The sequence below is a fragment of the Erpetoichthys calabaricus genome, chromosome 1 (genome assembly GCF_900747795.2).
Source record: "Erpetoichthys calabaricus chromosome 1, fErpCal1.3, whole genome shotgun sequence".
NCBI lineage: Eukaryota > Metazoa > Chordata > Cladistia > Polypteriformes > Polypteridae > Erpetoichthys > Erpetoichthys calabaricus.
Window position 1 is genome coordinate 245,816,911 of NC_041394.2, and position 16,421 is coordinate 245,833,331.

At 37.3% G+C, this 16,421-nt stretch overlaps 1 protein-coding gene across 1 annotated transcript in view; it reads right to left on the reverse strand.

The window, feature by feature from the left end:
- The window catches only part of cdk17 (cyclin-dependent kinase 17), a 206,036-nt gene that overhangs the window by 152,878 nt on the left and 36,737 nt on the right, over positions 1-16,421 (reverse strand). The window contains exon 2 of the mRNA XM_028813614.2: positions 1,575-1,711. The gene's annotated coding sequence lies outside the window, so the exon portion shown is untranslated. The remainder of the gene's footprint in view (positions 1-1,574; positions 1,712-16,421) is intronic.

Sequence of the window (16,421 nt, forward strand, 5' to 3'; positions counted from 1 at the left end):
TGGTGAACATACACACACACATACACACTTGAGCATACTAGATAATCAAATGAGCAGTGTATTACATACTGTATCTAAACAAAATTTACATAATTTAATATTGCTGTATTATAAATGATGCCAATTTACAGAAAGCAGCACAAAGGTAATTTATATAATCTTTCACAGAACAGAAGGTCAGAGAGCATGTAACACAGAGTTACTTAGCACAAATAGTGGTAATTTCACCCAATTTTAAGCAAAGAAGAATCAATTCACTGATGCCTTTTAGAAGCAATAGTTAGCCTTTTAAAGTAATTTTGATGATTCCAGTCTGTAACATCAGTTAGGTTATTTACATTTGGCTTTGTATTCTCCATTACATTAAAGCATGTCTCAGTAATTATGCATCAAGGCAGCCAAACTACTTACATACTCACACCAGAAGATAGAGTTATTTACAAGCTAAAATACAGAACCATATAAATGCTGAATATTTTATCAGTTTCTTAAAGATATAATGGCATTTTATTATTGTTTGTCTATAAAAGTAGTCTCACACGGCTCTTCTTTAGCTCCAAGATGCCAGAGCAAGTTAACGTACTGTGTAAAAAACATATATATTTATTTAATTAAATAATGGACAACAGTCCATAATGACAATGTTTGAAGCAAACTTAAAATATCTTTGCACATTATATACTGTCAAACACATGCATATTGGAGGCAGCTAAAGGGCTTGAGTGAGGGCAATTCCGAATCTGACTGGGATGTGGCAGAGTGCACTGACTCTTTTTCTCTCTTTCCTGCAGACCATTCACGGGAAGTTCCACCTGGCCCTGTTGATGTCACTTCCGGGTCCGGACCTATAGAGGAAGACCTTGCCAGCTCCGACCCCCTTGATGTCACGTCCAGGCTTGAGCCTATGGCTAAAGACCTTTCTAATCCCGGCCCCTTGGATATCACTTCCTGCCCTGACCGTTAAAAGCCTCCACCTTTTCTCTATTCCCTCAGTTCTGTTTTGGACTCCAGTTTGTGCTCATCAGTGCTATCATTTACTTGCAATTTGCAACCAGGAAACCAAATATATGGGTGGCTGCCCCAAACCTTGCCATGGCTCTTTGTAGAGTTTGTGACAATACATATTCTGAAAAATGGACTTTGAGGGTATGTTATAGTTTCTCATCCACATCTTTTTGCAGCAAAAGAAATGATTACCTTGTCAAAGCCAATTCACCAGGAGTCCAAAAATACATACATTGTGGCATTATTAAATGTTGTTATAAACATGGATTTAAGACATTTTCTGCTCAACATGGACTGATGTGCTTGTGATGTACACCCTAGACCCAGGATATGACCATAGGTGCATCTAATTAACATAATGCAAGATGCTCCGAAATATCATTTCAGCATCAAACATTTCCAAACACAGAGCAGCAAAACCCAAATGCATTTTCTAAGCCACAAATTAAAACATTTTAAAGCAGGTACAGTTTTCAATTTACATGTTACTTTTACGTAAACATTATCATTTTGTAAGTAGAGGGGTCATATAAATGTTTATATTTTATAAAGAAACAAAATAACAATACCTTTAGAGATTCCCCACAATATCCTGATAAAAAGCGGTTAGCCTTCCTACTCTTTACTGTGAGGCAATAATGCTGTCATCCTCCCATCAGGAAGCTCAGGTAATGGTTCTAGGCTGCTTCAGGAAGACTTCGAATATCTGTACACAACATAAAATGGAGGGAAAAACGGGTTGTAGTGAGAGCTGAACTTAACCATTGGCATTAAACTTGGTATACTTCAGAATGTTTAACACAACACACATTCAGATGCTATTTTTGGACTCTGGATATCACTTAAACACAATGCCGGCAAGGAAGAAAAAACAAAAAATACACACACACACATAACACCACACACCCACTTAAGTAATCAGAATCCAAGTGCACTCCCTGAAGAGCTGCTATGCAAAAAGCAGAGATGAAGTCACACTAGTGATCAACCAAAAACAAACGCTTGCTTGTAATAAGGCCAATTCAAAATGCCATGGTGATTTCCAGAGATATCCCCATAGATGTGTTCTCAAAATAAAGATTCTGGAAACAAAAAAATCCAAGAAATTTCAGTATTAACTGACACTTCAAATAATATGAACTGCAAAGTGCATTTGTCTGTTTTACAGACCTACTTTTTCCAACATGTTTTAATTAAATTACTCATGAATTTGAAATGTGAATAACTTTGATCATCTCACTTTTTGATTGACTTAACTGACCTGGATTGCATTATTTCAGAAATGTAACTTTATAGATCATGCTAATATATGTATTATTTATTTATAATCATGTATATATATATAATTTTTTATAATATAATGTTTATATCACATTTTAACTTTATATCCTTATATTTTACCATACATTATGAATTAATGTAATATAAATGCTAGGTACAGTACTGTGGCACAAATGTTTTTGATAATATTCTTGAATAAACAGGCAATAGCTTATACCAAGCAACAAAAACATTCATCATTGTAACACTTAATAGTCAAAAAGTTTCTGGGCTTTGCACATTTAAGCAGCCTAAATGTCCAGAATTTGCAGACATTGATTGATAACCCTCGATTTTATGATCTCCTGCATCAAGTTCAATCATCACATTAGCATAAAGAGCATGAAAATAATATGGTGTTTGTTTTGTTTAATCTAAAGAAAAGTCACAACCGTAAAGTACTTCACATGAATTGGTATGCATAACTAACAAAAAAACATCAGCATCACTTTTATAATAAATGGATAAAGCATATTTTTTCTGCTTGATGTAGTTAAACAAAAAATTCAAACACTAAACAAAGTAAGCTGTATTTAAGGTAAAAGTAAAAAAAAAATCATATGAATTCCATCTGCTAAACCGTAACAATTAATTCAATTTAAATGAGTTATCCAATTAAATAAATCTCCAAAGGAGAAATAAGAGGAAAACACTTTATGGCAAAATAATTAAATTTAAATAAAACTAGAAAAATATTAAATTCAATACAACACAAAACTATTAAACAAGGCACAATTAAATAAAAAAAAAACACAAAGGCAATAACCTTGACAATGTAAAAAGTCAAGTAATGTTCAAGTAATGGTGGTAAAGATGATGAGGATTAATAATAATAATAATAATTCTTTGCATTTATATAGCGCTATTCTCACTACTCAAAGCGCTCAGCAATTGCAGGTTACGGACCCTGCTCAAGGGTCCAACAGAGCAGACTCCCTATTGGCATTTACGGGATTCGAGCCGTCAACCTTCCGATAGCCAGTGCACATCTCTAGCCTCAGAGGATTCTGTAACAAACAACAAAGTAGTGTTCCGTAGAAGACTTTGTCATTTAGTAAAGCATAGTGTAGACGTCACAGCAGAACTGCTTATGACTGTGCCGTGTATATAACTTTTTAATGGTCTGCTCAGTACTTAGTAAAAAAAAAAACATTCTTGAGACCTGTAATTTGTGGTCAGTGAAAAGTGACTCATGTGGGTGAAGGTACGTAATGATATTAACAGAGAAGGATCTATACAAGAGGAGGTTATGTAATAGGATTGACTAGTTCATTTGAGTTTTGACTTGTTTGTAAGAAACAAAAACTTTGTATTTTGAAGGGGCTATGCCTCTTGACCTTATTCCATTGTGACAAAGGTTTGGTTCTCCGTACTTTCTGGTATTTGTACTGTAAATAATTAAATAAACCTCAATGAAAATTTGCTTGGTCCAGCATATTATATTTTAACAGTAGTGTATGTTACCAGAAGAATTACAGTTATAAACTGCCAAGTAGTCCTATTCAAAAGTCAACATGGAATTACACTCCTGACAAATGTACATTAAACACTGAATAAACACTTCAACCAATTTATCTAAAATTACTATTCACCTGATATGTACAGCAAAGTATTAATATAGAACATGTGTTGGTAACAAACTGTCTCTGCAAACCAACTCACAGTTCATAAATTTAATCTGGTTGTCAGCTATTGTTTTTGTGTTTCTAGATTTTTAAGAGTAGACATATAACAAGATTTAGGTCACTGCAACTTAAGACGGTAAAGCAACTCTTCATATATAATACAAAAGTATTTCTCTTTAAACCATAGTCATTAAAAATAATCTTGAATGCATATTTCACAGGGACAAATTTAGTGAATCAGTGAGTAATCAGAGTAACAGCAGATACACACACACAGAGTTACTTGTATTAACCTTCAAATCCTCAGTCCAGGGGCTGGGAAATACTCCATAAACAGATTTGTATTACAACACTGTTTGCGGCATCTGGCACTAACCCCTGAATGTGTCATTAGAGGTTGTTGAGTTCTAAATATTTTTTGGATTTTATACTTGAGTGAACAGGTTTACAATTGCACATAAGGATTAGGCCCATTCTATTATTACATTCTTGGCAATGATGCTCAAGCCATTTTTAAGCAGAGAATGCAGCACAGCTTAATAGTGGTCACATTAACAAAATGTCACTTTCAACTGTGAAAAAAAAGGCTTCGGGTTGCAGGTTTGGCAGGTCGAGTGGCGAAAAGAAAGCCATTGCTAAAATTGCAAAATAAGAACAGTAGGCTTGTCTGGGTCGCCACTACTATAAATGTAATCAGAAATTAAAACAAACAATGAATAAACAGTTGGAGATTATGGATATGGGCGGAGTGGTGGCTCTGAGGCTAGGGATCTGCACTGACAATTGGAAGGTTGCCGGTTCGAATCTCGTAGATGCCAAAAAGGGACTCTGCTCTGTTGGGCCCTTAAGCAAGGCTCTTAACCTGCAATTGCTGAGCGCTTTGAGTAGTGAGAAAAGCGCTATATAAATGCAAAGAATTATTATTATTATTATTATTATTATTATACCACACAGCTGTTAAGCAGTGCTTGAAGTGTCCTGTGAGGTGCCTACAGGCGCTCAGAAATTTGACTTCTGATTATGTAGTGGCTTTGGGCTTGTCAGACCTGTTCCTATCCGAGTTTCCTCCAGTTTATAAGCTTCTTTTGATAGTGTAGGAAATTGTACTCACGGACATCTTGACTTTCTTTGCAATTGCTCAAAAGGGAAGACCTACACTTGTAATGGTTATAATGATCTGTCTGCCTTTAATAATTGCCTTTATCTCACCATTATCATAACAATACACAGTGCAATATTGTTCAAATAATGTATCAGAGGATGTAGAAACACGTTCCAACACTGCTTTTATACAGACAAAAGTCGGGGCATCTGTAGGAATTATTTGCATCAACTTTCAAGGTTTAAGTAACTTCCACTTCTACAGAAAAGCTGTAAGTTGTTAATGCATTACTTATTCCCTGAAAAAAGCCTTTTTTTTGTATAACACTGAAAATTATATTATTATTTCTGTTTTTGGTAATGTAAACTTTTTTTAAACTCTGGCAGTTTATCGCTTACCTTTGTAACATTTCAGGTTATTTATTGGACTTGAACTGCAAGACTTTCAATAACAATTGAAAACCATCGACCATTAGTGTATATGTGAGTGTGTATATGATATATATATATATATATATATATATATATATATATATATATATATATATATATATATATATATATATATATATATATTACAGTGGAACCTCAATTATCCAGTTTAATGACTGGCACCCGTCATCCAGATAATCAAAATCATGGAAAATCGAAAATAATTCTAAAAATTCACAAATGCTAGAATAGGTGCTGTACAGTGAAATTCTTACCTTTCTTGTGTTGTTTATGAAGTTTTCTTGAAAAAATCAGACAGGAGACGCTGCTTTGTGTTCTTGCAGCGCTTACTTTTATTGACGTGCGGAGTTTGCGAAATGTTAGGATGTCACTAAAATTTGAATCCGCTTCCTGCTCAAGAAAGCCTAGCAATGTTTCGGCACAATTTAGCGCTTCTGTAAGCGAAACTTTCTTTTCTGAAGGTTCGTCTTCAACCGCGTCATCGTCGCTTTCTTCTGGCAATTCCGCACTTGACTTCACTTCCGCAGCAATGGCGGCATTGTCTTTCACTTGATATCCAGGCTGATCATTATCAGAGAGTAGCCATTCTTCGATGTTTTTTCTGTCGACGTCTTCAAATCCATTTACATTTTGAATTTCCTCCAAAAGCGATGCCGCTGTTATTTCTTGGCTTTCACTGTCATTGACATTTTCAACACTATCCATCACACAGGGAACAATTTTCACCATGACTTTCGAAAAGTTAAGTTCAGCATGTCATCCCAACTCTCTGAACATGAGGAAATTGCGTCCTTAATTGTCCATTTCTTGTAAAACTCATGGAGATCTCCGTCTTCTTTCAAGACTGAATGGAGTAAAGATTTCCTGTAACGAATGCTTCTAAGACGCCCTGGTCTATAGGTTGCTAAAGCGATGTCACGTTTGGAGGAACATATGCGACGAAAATCTGGTCATCGCTTGTTTTCAGGACATTTTCGTTCGGATGGGAAGGTGCGTTGTCCAACAGTAACACAGCTCTTTGTGGCAAATTTTTGGAGCGTAGATGGTCTCGAACAGCAGGAACAAAATGTTTAAAAAAACAATCTTTAAAAATCACTCTGTTTATCCATGCTTTGGTCTGATTGTAGTAAAAGACAGGAAAATTGCGCATTTGTGTTCCCTTTAATGATCGTGGATTCTTAGACTTTCCAATGCATACGAGTTTCAATTTGTGCGAACCACTAGCGTTAGCGCATGCTAACACTGTTATTCGGTCCTTACTGGACTTGTGACCTGGAGCAGACTTTTCTTCTTTTGATACGAGCGTTTTTGACGGCAAAGCCTTCCAGTACAAACCAGTCTCGTCAGCATTATAAAGTTGGTCAGGTGAAAGATCATGAGCCTTGACAAGTCGTTTAAATTCCGTTACGTAGAGAGCTCCAGCGTCAGAATCACAGCTTAGTTTCTCACCCTGGATATCCAACCGTCTAATTCCGTGGCGAGATTTGAAACATTGCAGCCATCCTTGAGATGCAGCAAATGGTTCAGGAATCTTCATCTCACAGTGAAACCATTTCGCTTTTTCAGGCAGCAATGGCCTGGATACAGGACATCCCTCGGCTGTCTATGGCTGTCTACAGGACACCCTTCGGCACGTTTTTGCTTGAACCATTCGAACACAGCTCTATCCAGATCATCAAATTTTGAACCCTTTGATGTCTTGCATGCACTCGTCCCGTTAAATGTATCGGATGAAGTTACGAACTTGTACAGTTCATCTTTCTTCCGAACAATATCACGCACTGTTTGATTTACGATGTTAAATTCCAATGAAAGCTTAGCAATTGATTCCCCCTTTTCGGCATGTTCAACAATTTGCAGTTTTGTAGCAATTGACAAAACAACTCTTTTTCTTTGCACTCCCGCACTGGACCCCGACATTTCTGCACGAACTTACGCAAAGCCGCTTTCTAACCTCGAGGTGCGGACACCAACTGAATGAACTCGGAACAAGGCATCGCCTACACGGACGGTGCGACCCATACACAATCTTTTACAAGAAAAGCGTTGAAGCAGAAGACAAATGTCAAAACTTATTGATGAGTGGCAGTCGTCGGAATTTGGAAAAAGGGGAGGGAGAGTGTTCAGAATGAGTCCTCTGCATCGGATTAAGTCTCATGGTTTTTCACAGCAGGGGATCACCTGGATGGTGCACAGATGCTATACTTTCAATCCTTTTAGAATAATTCTCAGAAACCCATCGACAAAGAAAACTTAAGCTGTGACACACGTAGTGTACATTCCTGTAGTCGGAATTCTTGGCGGCGAAATCTTGGTGGTCTTGTGATGTCTAGCAGTTATTTTTTTTAGGTGATCCTGGATAACCGAATGTACAGTTAATTGAAGGCCGGATAATTGAGGTTCCACTGTATATATATAAGCAGCTGGAGATACACAAAGGGAGAAAAAATGAATCACGTATCATAAAGTAGTTTTTATTCTTTTATGACACGTGATTAATTTTTCTCCCTTTGTGGATCTCCAGCTGCTAATATGCAAACCATATCACAGACCTTCGCTTACATATTACACACATTATATTATATATATATATATATATATATATATATATATATATATATATATATATATACACACACATACACACACAACTAGGGGGCTTTGCCCCCTGCTCGCTTCGCACGCTGAGGAGATGCGGTCTGATCAGCTGCTGTCTTTCTTCTGCTGCTGCCTTGCTGTGTGTTCTGCTTGTCGCGCTGTGCGTCGATCATTTCTTTTGTCTCACTGCCTTGTCTCCTGGGAAGTCAAATTGTCTTCCGAGAAGATCATGCATCGTCTCCTTTCAAGATTTTTTTACACCACTACTGAGCATATACTATAAATAAGGACAGTTTAAAATAGCAGGAGTTTGAAAAGTACACAAATAACTAAAGAGAATATATTGTGCCATACTCTAATTTGCACCTTCCACAACAGTTGCACAATGATTCACCTAACTGAGAAGCCATAATCATCTTGTATGGCTTACAAAACTGGATTACAGTCTAGTTAAAAAAAGTGTGATGAAAATTGGAGGATGCCATGGAGAAACTGGAGAGCAATATGCAATTATGACATATCAGATATTAAGCGGCATCTCAGTTTCAGTAGCAAATTACTTTTGACATCAAAAATTACACATTTTATACCACAATAAACTGACCACTGTATCATTTTCCATTTTTTACATCAAGGAGAGTAAACTGTGGGTCAACTTAGATATATGTTTTTAAACATGTACAATTTATTATTTTGAAAACCTGAAGAGACTTTGTTTCTCTAGTGAATTCTGTTAGTTATTCAGTTTGTTACACTTATGAATGTGATGAATGCTTCTGATAATATCCATGTATTTTGTCAACTTTGGTTCATTTCATTGGTTTCATCCCTTGTGTAGATTCAACACTAAATTAGACTAGACATATAGAGTATATATACATTTATAACTTAGAAATGGCTGGAAAATACTAAACCTAAAAATAATTGAACACTCCATTTTTTTGTAAACTTTATGTTACTGTAATTGTGTAGAAACCGTCACTAAACTTTCCGGTGTAAAAAAATTGCCACAGACTAGTAAACAAGAAAGCTGGTCAGAACTTCCTGAAATATTCCGACACCTGGCAAAGAGATCTTTCTTCCTGGTAGAGGACCTACATAAATGCCAAGTGGACTATATCAATTTTGACAGCAATTCAAAAAATCTTCCTGCTCTGTATGTGAGCCATTAGAATAAATGTAAAATTTAACAGTGTCCCCAACAACTGCACTCTTTACAACAAAATGACGTAACATTAGTTGGGATTTGCTACCATTCATGTTTTACAAACTCATAGCTCATCATCATTGTTGTACAAAATATGCACCATCACAGTGAATAATAATGCAACAGTAAAAAAAGGGTTTCACATTGCATAACTACAGCCTTTCAAGCACTGCTCTTTTCTAGTTTACACTGTCGGCAGTTAAATTAGCAAAGAGAATTTTGGTCTGTAGAATGTTCTTTTATAAACCCAGGCAGAAACTTAAATCAGTCTTAAATCCTGCATATTACATTGTGCTTTTCTTTGTTATTGCTTAACTGTTAAATACAGCCTAGATATACAGAATAAAAATAAATTCTAAATTTGAAGTTATCAAACACTGTAAAAGAAGCATACTTCGTGCAAAGACAAGCTGACAGTGATCTAAAATCCCAGGACAAGCAGATAACCTTTATCTGCCCATATATTCAGTTATTTCTGTCTATTCCATGTTTGTAAAAATAAAGGATTTTTTCCATTCTCCTCTACATTGCTGCAGTCTCTACTATGTCACAGATGCACCAAGATAAGAGCTGTCTGATCCACTTTGTAAGGCACGCTTAGACAGAGATAACCCGAAAAATGTAAACAATGTGCTGGGCAATACAACTGGCAACCTTCCAGTGAAATCAGCTACAAAAAAGAAAAAAAAATGAAAAAGCAGACACCTCCTCAAAACCTACTGGAATTGACTCACCACAGAACATGAAATGTGGATTATTGTAACACTTCATGCAGACAAATAGACTAACTCATTCTGACAATACTGTTCTACTAGCTATTTGTCAGTTCATGAAAAATTTAAGCTATTATACATGTTCAACCCAAAAGGTCAAAAAGTCAGCAGCAGCACATTAATAAAAGAAAGGAAATACTGCAAGAGAATTACATTTGTATTAGATTACTACAGTTGCAATTAAAAATTGCAGAAATAATTGCGACTCATTTAACTAATAATGATAAGCAATTTAAACTCAAATAGTCTTTATTTTATACTAGTTTATAATATTCCCAAAATATCATTAAATGCAAGGTAAACAAAAAAAATCTGGTAATTTCCTAAATCTTCTCATTAGCCATCAGGATTTACTGGCAAACAAATAGGCTAAGTTGATCTGATCAAGCGTCCCCAACATGTGACAATAATGACCCTATAAACCAATAAACCTACAAACAGTCCCCAGTTTCAGTTTAATTGGAAGGGACTAAACACCAACTGTGCAGTAATAAGAATTCTTCATACCTTGGAAACTGAAAGTGCTTTTAATATGATTTTCAATATGACCATAAGGTTCCAAGTAGAAGAAATATTAAGGCAGATCTGTAACCAGAGAAATCTAAAACAGTTTCTGCTCATGTTCTGTAAATTGTAATTGAAATGTTACTTTCATTGACTTTTGAAGTTCAGAATTAGCTTTTAATGTCTTAGTCGCATTTAGGGAAAAGTCATCTTTGGAAAAGGCATAATTTCTTTTCAGATGTTACATACACTCTCATTATTATTTATTAATCTGTGATGTTATCAGCAGACCTGAATCATGTATTTGGCTGTACAGCAGGCTCATATACGATACTGAATGACTTTGTGCACTCATGAGGATCAGTAGAATTGTTACTGAATGATTAAAAAAAATCATGTAAAAAAGGGTTCAAGTAGCATGAAATAAGATGTAACATAATACACATTAAAACAGAATACTACATTTGAACCAGAATATCCACAAAACAGTAAACAAACAGTAACATACATCACCAAGTAAAAAGACTTGGGCTATTAAAACACATTTTAATATTAAATACGATTTAAATACGGCATATTATTATTACCTGTATTTGACTGAGGCCTTTACCTAATTGGGCTATTAAAACACATTTTAATATTAAATACGATTTAAATACTACATATTGTTATTACCTGTATTTGACTGAGGCCTTTACCTAAGGAGACGTACAATATCTGAGATACAACTGCTTACAATTCTTTTAGTTTTTTCGGTTGTAGCACAGGCTGATGATGTGACTAGCTCATGGTCACTCAGCATGAGAAGTGGGATTTGAACCCAAAGCCTCAGGGTTTGAAGTCCAAAATCTTAACCACTACACCATACTGCCTGAATAATAAGAACTATGGCTTACTTTATCTTCTCTAACTTCACTATCTAAGTATTTTTAAACCTCTGAAAATAGGGGGCTCCAGTGAGCCCCAAACCCAAGAACACACGACAGTGCCAGGTCCAAACACAGGGTGTTTTACTACACAAACACCTTGTTTACACAAGCACAAAACACAAGCCGGGTGTCCTTCCTCTCTCTCTCACCACTGCACTCCTCTCCTCTAGTCGAGTGTTGCCTTCCTTCCTCCCAGCTCCAACTTGATTGAACAAGGCAGTTCAATCCTTTCATTGAGGGGAACTGTTCTGGTGCCAGGAATTTACCTGTTAGAAGTAGTTCCGGGTCCTGAAAGTACAAGATAGCACTGCAGGAAGTTACATTCCCTACTCTCTTGTGGTGCTCTCGGACCCCAGCAGGGCTGCATTACCGGACTATAATTCTTCGCTCGTGACAGATATCCAGAGTTGCTGCCATTTAACATCCAGGGGAATTAAACAGTCTCCAGAGACAGTACTTTCCTGTCTTTCCCTTTAATCCTGGCTAGGAAAAGTACTGTAAGTACAACCAGTCGGTGCACCTGTTCACACTCTTGGAGCTTCTCGTCCGGGTAAGGGAACTTCTTCTCTCCTGGTCGGGATGCCCACCTGTTCGGGTAAGAAACCTTTTTCTCTCTTGGTTGGGATGCCTGTCCATCCACCTGGGGCTTCCCATCCAGGTAATGATTCTTCCCCTCTCTTAGCCATGATGCCCATCTGTCCCATATGGCAGTTACAAACCATTAATAGATAAAGTGAATGACATTTGATTGTCTCATTACAATGGCATCTGTCAAGGGGTGAAATATATTAGACAGCAAGTGAACAGTCAGCTGTTGAAGGTGATGTGTTGGAAGTAGGAAAAATAGGCAAACATAAGGTTCCAAGTGACTTTGACAAGGGCCAAATTGTGATGGCTAGACAACTGGGACAGAGTATCTCCAAAATGGCACATCTTGTGGAGCATGCCAAGTAAGCAGTAGTTAGTATCTACCAAAAGCAGTCCATGGAAGGACAAGTTTTGAGCAGGCAACAGAGTTAAGGGTATCCAAGACTCATTGATGCACATGGGGAGTGAAGGCTAGCCCGCCTGGTCTGATACCATAGAAGAGCTTCTAGCAGATAACCGATGAAAATCTTAATGCTGGCCTTTAGTGAAATGTGTCCAAACACACAGTGCATCACAGCTTGCTATGTATGGGGCTGCATAGCCACAAACCGGTCAGAGTGTCCATGCTGACCCCTCACCATCACTGAAACCACCTACAATGGATACGCGACTGCCAGAACTAGACCAGGGAGCAATGGGGAAAAAAAAAAAAGTGGCCTGGTCTGATGAATCATTTTTTCTTTTAGATCATGTGGACACCATTTACAAATGCTTAATAGAGAAATAAAGTGTGCCAGTAAACTAAAATAAAACAAGCACTGATTCTCACATAACAATGCAAAAAGTAGTTTAGCCACTTTTTTTGTTATTGATTTTAAACACACAAATGTTTATAGATCAAACATGCAGAAGAGTTTTCTTTTTAAGCCTTGTTCAAAATAACAGATGGCAGGTGGACTAGAGAAGGTTTAAACATGATTCTTACAGAGAAGGCGGCACCAAGAAGTTGTACAAATTAAAGATGGATAGCCAAGGTAAGGAATTTAATGAAAAAAGCTGAATGCATTAGATCAAAATCATTCCTTGTATGAAAAGTTGGGGGAGGCCTTTATCCAGCAGTGAACAGTTGATGGCTACAAATGATGTTGCTAAAGGTTTTATTGAGCTTAAAATCTACAAACTGCTCTCTTGACCCTTATCCTACTACTTTAAAACAAATTAACTTCTTTTAATTTGATGTGTTGAATATGGTCAATAACTTGTATGCCAAGGACTTTTACAATGTAGCCTCAAAAATGTTATTGTCAACCCTCTACTTGACCCCTCCAGACTCAATAATTATAGGCCAATCTCTAACCTTTCACTTCTTGGCAAAGTATTGCAGAAGACCGAGTCTATTAGGGATGCGACAAATTTTGAACCATGTTTCCATTGACTGTGGTTATGGAGGACAGTTTCAAACAACATCACCTGTTTATATGGAATGTTTAACACATCACATGTAATGCATTGTGGGCCAAGTAAAACATCTTCAGAGGATTATAATAAATTGTTCACAATGAGAAATGAACAATAGTGACATACAGTAAGAAACCACAACACTTTTACAAAAGCAGTTCAAACAGACAATTTAGAGAAAAGAAAAGGGATCATACCAGGACAAATTGAATCATGCCACAAAGCAACACTATTTAAATTATTTAACTTAACAAACTATATGGATTTGTAAGACATGACAGTCAAGGACTGACAAAGCACACAAACATAACTCCGTGCACATTTTGATACTAGTATATTTATTCATTTATTTATGTATTAGTTTATCTACTTTCAGTTTAATAAGTCATTTAACTGACAAACATCTATATATCTATATCTATATATATACATATATATATATACATACACACGGTGGAACCTCGGTTCACGAACGTCTCGGTACACGTACAACTCGGTTTACGACCAAAAAGCTCGCCAAACCTTTGCCTTGGTTCACGACCACACACTCGGTATACGAACAAGCCAGGTTCCCTTTTGGTTTGTACGTTCAGTCTCTCCCTGTGCATTTCCTGTGCAGCGAGCAAGAGAGAGAGCGAGAGAGCGCGACACACACACACGCACACACACACACAGACACAGAGGCAGCGCGAGAGACAGAGGCACACACACAGGACCACGCACGAGAGAGGCGCGCACACACACACAGGGAGCTAGAGAGACACACACACAGGCGCTCCAGGCTCGCAAAAGAGAGACGCACGCACACACACAGGCGCGGGAGCGAGCTAGAGAGACACACACACAGGCGCTCCAGGCTCGCAAAAGAGAGACGCACACACACACAGGCGCGAGAGAGAGCGAGAGAGTGAGCGAGCGAGGGACGCATAAGGTAGAGAAGGCTTGTTTTTGTTTTCAGTTCTGTTTACAGTGATTGGTTCGTAGCCTGCATTGTTGCAATGTTACTTTTCTTGGTGGTTTATTAAATTATGGATTTTTCAAATGTTCATTTTTCCCCTGTGCTTAAAACTCATTAAAAAAAGTGTTTTTAGCGAGCGGTTTCTAGCACTATAGCGCGAACTATTGCAGTGTTAGTTTTCTCTGTTGTTCAAGGTTTTCTCAGTGTAATTCAATGTTTTTACATTTAGTTTACTATTACGCTGTGCATTCTATGGTATAATTAACTATATTTGTGCTTAAAAACTAAAAAAAAAAAAATATATATATATATATATATATATATATATATATATATATATATATATATATATATATACATACAGTTCGTACGGACTGGAACGGATTAATTATATTTACATATAATCCTGTGGGAGAAATTGCTTCAGTTCACGACCAACTCGGTTTACGACCAGAGTTTTGGAACGAATTATGGTCGTGAACCGAGGTTCCACTGTATATATATATATATATAATATATATCTACAGTAATCCCCCGCTCCATCGCGGTTCAGCTATCGCGCCCCCGCTATATCGCAGAAAAATTCAATAAGTACATCCTACCTGTACTGTACTTTGAAGCCAATTCATAACAAAGCATACGTTTTTCAGCAGACAAAGAGTTTCGCATTACAGCACCCAGATGATTTCTTACAAAGCCCGTTATTGGCTGAAAGAGGAGACTCAACCAATCAGAGGGGATTTTATTCTCTTGGGCTCTGATTAGCTGCTGCTAACGTGGTGTAATCTCACAAGAATAGCGAGCGTGGGTCCCCGACAAATCGCTTATCTTGCTTGTGGTCTGACTTTTCTGAGCAAACTTTTGTGAACTTTTCGTTTTGTTTTAAGCCCTACGATGGCTCCCAAGCGCCCTGCATCTTGTAAGCCTTCTGGTAGCAATGAGCCTAAGCACCACAGGAAGACCTTGACCATACAGGAGAAGGTAAAACTGATGATTATTATTATGTTACTCATATCTTTAGCCCAACATCCGTGTATCATATGTGTATCCAAAGTGTGTTTTAGTAAGTTTACATGTGTTTAAAGCATGTGGGAGGGGTATTTTAAGGCTTAAACTATAAAAAAAAAAGTGGTCTTTCTATCGCGGATGGGTCTGGAATGTAACTTCCACAATAGGCGGGGATCACTGTGTATATATATATATATATATATATATATATATATATATCGTTGCATAGTTTACTGTCAAATAATGCAACGAGTACGCGACACGTGTTTTGCCTTTATTTGGGCTCATCAGGCATACACACTCACTGCACCCCTCTCGGGGATCGAACCTCGGACGTCAGAGTCAGAGGTGAAGCCTCTTTACGTTGCGGCATGGCATGTAGTTTACCACAAGCATTACCTGGTAGGTAACCACCCATACAATCAGATTGTGATTCTGACTACGAATGCTATGAATGTAATTACCCCGATCTCCAGGCTGTCAAATAATCGCTCGCCCACCCCCCAATACCCCAGAAGGATCAGCTGCTGCTGCCGTGCTGTGTGATCTGCAGGTTGCGCTGCACGTCGATCATTTAAAAACCTGTAAACCCCCCAAAGCTGACTGATTCATTCTTCTTCTTCCTGGATCATATTTTTCCATATCTTCCTGTCTTCTGCATCTTGTTCTGTTACACCCATCACCTGCATGTCCTCTCTCACCACATCCATAAAGCTTCTCTTAGGCCTTCCTCTTTTCCGGCAGCTCTATCCTTAGCATGCTTTTCCCAATATACCCAGCATCTCTCATCAACACAAACACAATTTCCTGTTTAGTTAAAAACCTGGAATTTTGCAGAATGGTTTACCCAAGTCAGTAGATACTCTCTAACAAAGGATATTTGAATATATCAAT